The sequence below is a fragment of the Strix aluco genome, chromosome 6 (assembly GCF_031877795.1).
Source record: "Strix aluco isolate bStrAlu1 chromosome 6, bStrAlu1.hap1, whole genome shotgun sequence".
In the NCBI taxonomy this organism is placed as follows: domain Eukaryota; kingdom Metazoa; phylum Chordata; class Aves; order Strigiformes; family Strigidae; genus Strix; species Strix aluco.
In genome coordinates, this window is record NC_133936.1 from 5,268,312 (window position 1) to 5,274,928 (window position 6,617).

At 37.4% G+C, this 6,617-nt stretch overlaps 1 protein-coding gene across 4 annotated transcripts in view; it reads right to left on the bottom strand.

Annotated features, from left to right (window-relative positions):
- ARHGAP15 (Rho GTPase activating protein 15) overlaps positions 1-6,617 on the bottom strand; it is a 326,436-nt gene that overhangs the window by 25,206 nt on the left and 294,613 nt on the right. The window lies entirely within an intron of this gene.

Below are 6,617 nucleotides of genomic sequence, written 5' to 3' on the forward strand. Positions count from 1 at the left end.
CCTTTTTAATATTCATATTACCCTAGCACCCGGAGATCTCAATCAGGATTGAATCCCAGTTGCAGTAGGTGCTGCATAAGCATGCATGGTGATTAGTGCCTTAATTCAAAGATTTTACCAAAAAAAGTTCCAAGCAAAAATTTCCTGTCACCAAACTGAATTTAAAAATTAAAATTGGTAGGCTAATATTCCTTCCTCATCATGTATTCTTAATTCCTGTTGAGATTAATATTTCATACACACAGATATAGATGTATATATATTGTTTATAATTTGAACATTTATATAGATATGAAAGACGAGCTCAAAGTAGTCAATGCATAGGTATTATTTTCCAATAAAAAACCCGAAAACTTTCACATAGATTTACTCTATAGGAAGTCATGCAATTGGCAATACCGATGACGAAGTTACACACAAATGAAGAATACAATTTCGTGTATTTTACTCTTGTTCTGATCTGACTTATATAGAACCTTGACTTCTGAACAGCACAAACTCCCCCAGTCTTTCAACCCAGTCATCCCTTGATGTTTTCTGCCACAAGCCATTCGTACTGTTTATTTTTGCCTCATGGATGATCTGTCCAGTGGAAATATGACTGAAGCTACGAATGAAAATGACATGAAATTTGTAGAAGTGACTTTATTGTAGGAAGGGGGTACAAATTCTTTGGGTTTTCAAGTTGTACTTCTTGATGTGTATACATGCTATGATCTTACCAGATAAGTTATATTTAGATTGGGGCTGCCCTGCCTGTTGCTTACAGCAGTTTCTCACATAAAGATTCTCAATTAGTTTATTTTTGAATTCTGTTTTCTCTTGAGAATTCAATGGACTTGAGTGGAACCGGAACACTGAGGTAGGGAAAAACTCAATGGAAGGAAAGTCTCACTGTTTGTCCGTTGCAAGGAAATGTCCTACAGTAAAACTTTATCATGCTCTCTTGAAGGAAATGTCTCTGCTCTGTGTTGATTAACACCGATACCAGCTTGATAAGCACCTTCCCTACAGAAACAGCCACATTGCAGAGGTTACGCTTCCTTATAAGATGTATTTGTAAAAGAAATAAACTAAAAAGAGCAATATTAATTTACAAACAAATTATTTATTGAGAGAATGGCAAGAGTAGAAAGCTTTGTTTTAGGGCTTATTGTACCAAAGTCATGAGTACTGGTATACAGGAGAAGAGAACGTTAGATAGGCACTAAAGCACAGAACTTGTAGAAATTTTGCATAAAATTATTTTGTGAATCAGTCTATTTGCTAATTGTTAGTCTATTGTAAAAGAAGAAAAACCAGGCAACATGTGGTAACTTTAGTCAGCATTTCTGAACTGGGAATGATAAACACCTCTGCCTGGCTCTGGCATTTATCAGTACTGAGATATTATTACCACATAGAGTCACAGCATGGTTACTGTTATCATCAAAAAAAAAGAGCCAGCTAATCTTAATGGTTTGTAAAGCCGTTACCTGCACTGGTCTGACATTTATCATGATCATTTTACCACATGAGTCCTACATTGCAAAGGTATTTTATCTGGAAGGGACATCACTATGAATTATTATTTGCAGCTAGGTAGAAAATTGTATGTTGTAGATACCTTTTCTCATTATAAATCACAGTCACATTTCACCATTTCCCACACAAAGCTGCTGAGCCCAGGCTTTTTGCCATAACACTTAGTCTCACTCCCTTTTATAGTTCCATGAAAATATTGGGTAGTCTTTCATTAAAATGGTTGATATTGGTGGTTTTTTTAATGCTATATACACGCTTGATTTTTCTCTAGTATAAAAGAATTTGTTTTTCCACTTGAGAAGCTGAAGAGGATAAACTGTTCAATTTTTTTATTAAAGCTTGCTCTCGCTTCAATTTTTGTGGCTGGGCTTGTCTTTACTCTTGACCTTGTTGATGGAATATTTAACAGATCAGATGCAAGATCTTATGTTTCATTTGCAATACCTAGGTATTTGCTTTCTTTCTGTAGTGCCTTGAGTTCCACTTTCCTAGAAATTTTCCCTTTTCAGGTTCCTAAGTAGGAAGATTTTTTATTTTAATTTTTCTTGAGGTTTTCTCTTTACCATGCTCAAACGGAGGGAGGAAATCCTTAAACATGGGTTTGTATAAATAGCTGTGGAGAAGGTATCTCCCTCTTTGCACTGTATTAAGAAGCCTGGCAGTACAGGGTGCAAAGGAAGGAAAATACTCTGAACAGCTGTTAAATTCTCCAGCTAAGTCTAGAAAATGAAGCAGACCAGTTCTGATAAACTGAAATAATGTTATTTTTCATTATACACTTTTTATTGTAAAAATTGGTGAAAATCTGGGGAAAAGATTCCCATTTTGGAAAGTTAAACTCTTTTCCCTGTGAAGATTTCTGAAGGAAAAGAGTTGTCATAATCACATATATCAAATAATGAAAGGATGGTTAATCCTTTTTGCATTTGTTGGGCAAAATATGGAAGATGTAGGTGATAATTTCAGCAGATCAGGATACTATGAAGTGAATCGCAGATGGTTTTCCATGTAATATTTTCATAGAACATATATTTAGAATTTGGGTTACTGTCTTTAAAAATAGGGCTGGCTCCCTTTAACAGAGCAAAACTGTGGAGATGCTCTCTTGTTTATATTTAAATGAAGAATGCATTGAAAAATCCCACTTAATATTATATAAGCTCTTTTGTAAATGAGCTTTGGATAAACATTTGAGCACAGAAGAAAACATGATGTGTCTGTAACATTAACAGTGGCTGGGTAAAAATGAATGAAGAAAGTAACCTTTAGCACTTGTGTCCATAAAGAATACTTAAGCAAATCCCACCGAATCTTTCTTTTAATCATTAATTTTAAATGGACATAGATGTTTACAACAAGCCACTTTGTTTCAGAACAGGAAGTCCAGGGTTTATCTCCAATAATTCACGTTTGCTAGGAAAGGATGCATGTCTCTAACCTGACATGCATTCATTATTTTGTAAGGTACTGGAGTCTGACCCGTGACCCTCCTCAGACCTGCTGCATTATTCATGTCTGACTTACTTTGTATAGTTTTACTATAGCGCCCATTTCCCTTTACCAGGCATTTCAGTGGCTTGTGCATGTTTAATGTTAAATGGCATTTATGGCTCACATTAATGCCTAATTTTATCACGAGCCATGGTTTCTTTTTATGCTCTCGAGCCTCGCAGCTGAACTGCTGAAAAAACAGTGATTTATGATTCTACATAAAATATGAAACTATTGATCTGCCACCTAATCTATGTTTTGTTGTTGTTTTTTAGGCATGGTTTTCTCTGATTTTCTTACATGGCTCTTCTCACCTTGTTTTGTTTTTTTTGGATAAGATTTCTGCTGTGGTTAAAACGTCATACACTGTTGCTACAGCAAAATCTGCCTGCCAAGAGTTTTTCCAACAATTCACGACTGATTCAGCTGCCGAGAGAAAGACAGGTCTTGTCTGGGGCTTTTTTGGTTTGTTTATTTCATTTATTTTTATTTTTTTAATCGGAATTGAGTGGTTTAGGTGGATTTTAGAGTGCTAATGAAATTGTGAGACTTATGGCGCTGGCTACAGCCAGCCGTAGTGTGGGCAGACGCTCTGTGAGCTTCCCCACTGTGCTGCTGTGCAAGCATCCCCGCTGTTATGTTTGCTATAGTTTTAATGTCTGTGAAAAATTCCTGATGCAACTAAATTATGTTCTGCCCTCTTGTTTGTATAAATAAACACCCGACTTCTTAGCCAATTCATCTTGCTCTTGCCCATTTTAGAGGCTTGCCCTGTCACACAATGCTTAACCCCAGTCCTTGATAGCTTTGGTGTTATCAGGGAATGAAAACTTGCTTAAAAGAGAGTGCTCTGTTGGCTCGATTTTTTTTTCAGAGACATCAACTGCCCAAAACTCCGTTTTCATTTGTTAAGTCTTCATATTCTGGAAGTCATGCTGGTTAAAATGCACAGGTTTTTATGTATAAATATATAGATAAATTTATTCGTATCACTTTTAATGTCAGGATATTTTAATGTTACTCTATGTAACATAAAAGTCCCAAATTTTAATCACTTGCAGTATGCTATGGCAATCGTCTCGTGCAGATACATCGTAAAATATTTTCTTGTTTTAAAAAAAAATCTATAAGAAGTGTTCAAACTAACTAATGTTTGCTATAAGGAAAATAACCAATTTGTGATCTGAATTGATTTTACTTTTTATTCATGCCTCAGAAATAGATGTTGCAAAAGAAAATGAGAATTGCATGAAACCTCTTTATATGGGCAATTGATGAATTCATCCTATGTGATATAAAGTGGAGTTTGCAATGAATATTCATACAACTTTTGCGATCCATTAGCAAGACCCAAGACAATGAGTTCGCAACTCAGTCCCATTTAACAAAAATATATGTGGAATTAATGGGAAAAAACAGCACTTACAAAAGTTAAACTTTAATGTATCAAACTCCAGGTGCTGGAGTTTGAGGAAAATAACCAATAATAGTCATTTTTTACATATTTGATGGGACTGATTATGCAATGTGCAACTCTAAATGGCTTATAGCACATTGTAGCATGGTTCCATCCCATTGGCTACAGTAGGGTGCAGGCAGATGGATGACAGTGACAAGGAGAGAAGTGCTTTTGCTTAGCCGTGCGTTAAGATGCCATCCAGAAGCTCTGTGCACTGCAGACACTTCATTAGGATGCCAGGATAATGGTAAACTACCACTCAGAGTGACACCCCATTTCCTGCTTACTGAGCTCTCCAACCTCGGCAGATGTCAACAATCTCACAGTGCTACAGAGCAGACCTAACTTTCCAGGCACTTTGACTCCAATTTTTTTCCCTTAACAGTGCCATACATTACATGCAATATGTAACAGCAAGTACCAAACAGAAAACAAAATTTGCTGCCCTAATTATAACAAAGCAGCATCTGACTTAGGTACTGCATGCCCAGCGTACATACAACCAGTTAGCAGCATAAAAGAGGAATGATCTTTGTCAGTTAATTTTGGGGGTTAATTAGACTTAGGACTTTAATGGCTAATGGATAGTCTGATCCCAACTGAAATGATTGTGCTTCACTGCTAACTTCTACCAAGCATCAGAAAAATATGCTGAGCTCTTTCCTGGTATTTAATACACTGTTACAGTCTTGTGCAGGGTTTTCTGCACAGAAAGAGCAGACTTGAGCATCTGGATGGTGTGATATTTTCTCTGCAAATGCACAACTTGAGGCCGTAACGCACCTCCCCAACAGCAGTTAAAGCCAGCAGAGAGACTGCGCTATGATGCTTGACCTGCACTCCTTTCTAGAGAAACACAAATAGTTGCTCACGCTTTCAAAAATTGTCTTCAGATACAGAAACAGTATCCATAAGGTCACTATTTCTAATTCAGTTTAATTTCTTGAACCTACTGGTGTGTGATCATGTACGCTTTTGAAATCAGGAAGCCTGTTTATTTTATAGATAGGGGTTTTTTTCCCCACTCTTTTTTGGCCAGAGGTGACTTAACAGTAGTGCTCTGCCCTACCACAGCGGTGACCCATCACTTATTTTTGTTGGGTGAAGTGGTGGATGCATGACTGCCAGCTCCTGAAATCCCCTCTCCCCTCTTCTTCACAACCTCTTCTTGCCCCTACTGCCCATGCCAAGGATGGGCTTCCAGTCTCATCCCTCTGCTCCTCACCCACGCTCTCCAGACTGCCATGTCAGTTGAGAACTTGGGGATGGACAACGATTTGGGACAGAGAAAACCTATGGCAGGGTGGAAGGGTGCATGGGGATGAGATGACAAAGCGTTTCTCAGATTTCACCTTACGTGAAAATTAGGATGCTGAATAGGAACTGTCCCAGAACAATCGCAAAGTCAGGGCTGTATCCTGTCACATTTATTTAGCTGTTGTCTGTTTTCCCCTGGGCAAAATTCCCACCAAAAGTCTCAAATGCACTCTGACTTTGCTCACTGCAAACGTCACCCTTGGCATTGCCCTCAAGAGGTGGGATCGGGCCCTTTGTCAGTATACCAGGGGAGACCCCGGGAAGAGTGAAAACTGGAGATATGTTTTAGGTGGTTAAGCTGTAAATTTATATGCTTAAAAAAACACTTTTAAAATATGCTGGAAATAATTTTGTGAATATTCATTCTGGTATTTTTGCTCTGCTCTGTCTAACCTTTAGTATATTAACCTCCAGCAAAAGAAGGAAGCAAGGAAGTTCATTTCTCAGATGACCTATATGAAGGGGTTAAAAGGATTCAATATTTTTAGTAACCAAAGAAAAGCTTACATTTTATTCTTTCTTTTTTTTTTTTTTTTCCCTTCTAACATTAAAAAAAAAGTAAACAGCATCTCCCCAAGGGAGATTTAGATTTGAAGACTGTTCATTATATCATTTGAATAAGACTAGACCTGGCCTTTTGACTTTGAACCACTACCAAATTTCAGGCTGTGAGGAAATTGTTCTACATTTCCTGACAAATTGAGTTAAGCAGACATTAAGTGGGCTTTAAGAAAACAAATGGCCATCTTTATCACAGGTGGACACTGATGGCTTAATGGGGCCTGGGCTGATTGTATCACTTCTAATGGCTTGACGGGAAGCATTA